We start from the raw sequence: 1207 nt of genomic DNA, 5'->3' as shown, positions 1-1207 counted from the left end.
TGGTGGCAGTTAGAGGCCACATTGAAAGCTGCACTTCTCATGCTGGATTTAAGGCATATATTGCATTGAACACCAGGACTAAGCAGCCACTTCTAGTAATTGTGTCTATGTACTCTGTGCACAGAATGGTTTACAAGGGAACAAGCTGTAGTTCCATGTAACTTCAAGGACCAAATAGTGGACCACAACACCGCAATTCCTGGTGGGGCTTAGTGTAAACATTTTGGCAACAAGCCTCTACCTGCATTTGTCAATAGGCAGTGTTTCACGCGGCTGCCTTTGCGGTACTTCGCTTGTTTTACTTGTGCAGGCTGGGGCGCTTCAAGTAACGCCGTATCTGGTTTGTTTTTGTTCTCCCCGCCTCCCGCAGCTGAGATCCAGGGATCCAGCCAGCAGAGGAGACCGGTACATGCTGGTCACTTTTGAGGAGCTAGGGATCAAGGTAAACCCGCGGCCTGGCCCAGCTGGCTGTGTCAGTGGCCGCCTGTCGCTCCTCTGCCCTCTCCACCGCGTAAGCCGGGGATAGAGAGCAGTTAGTCCCGCACGCAAACATGGCCGACATCTTGCTTTCCTCTGCTGTGCAGCAATGTACTCTGGGGGATATTTATTCAACTTAACGCGGACAGTCTCGCTTTATGTTTTAAAGGGAAAGGGATCGAGGAGGGGCAGGGGGCTGTCAGTAGTGCTTTCGCCTCCGCACACCTTAAGAGTGCAGTTAGGTCCTAGGTTAGCTAGTGTTACTTCTGACAGCAGCACCCGTGCCCTAAATTCACCCGAGTACAGGTGGGGGAACAGAACTGTACATTCTCTAATGGCAGTGCTGCTGCTTCTCCTGTAGGTCCAAACCTGTTAAGTATCATTCATCTTTCATTGAATTAGACTGAAGCATCAACAAGCTTTGTTGTCTCAACGGTGGACCTAAATGGTTCATAGAGAGGTGCTAGGCTAGGAAATGTATAACGTGGCAATACCTGTGCATTGAGAGCAGTGGGTTGCCTGCATACTCAGCCGATGCCATATATTCGGAAAACAGAGAACTGCTCTCTAGGGCATGTGTATACATACCCACTGTTTGAGCCACAAGACAAAAAGACTTAAACACACAATAGTCCTAACTAGGGGTGCTACAGCACTTGTTTTTATCAGGGCTTGAGGATTCGGATTCCATCTGTATTTTTGGGTGTCAGTACCACATTCTGAAAACGTT

This window comes from Lissotriton helveticus, chromosome 12 (assembly GCF_964261635.1).
Source record: "Lissotriton helveticus chromosome 12, aLisHel1.1, whole genome shotgun sequence".
NCBI classification, from domain to species: domain Eukaryota; kingdom Metazoa; phylum Chordata; class Amphibia; order Caudata; family Salamandridae; genus Lissotriton; species Lissotriton helveticus.
The sequence above is the reverse complement of the archived record's forward strand: the minus strand, read 5'-3'. Positions refer to the sequence as shown.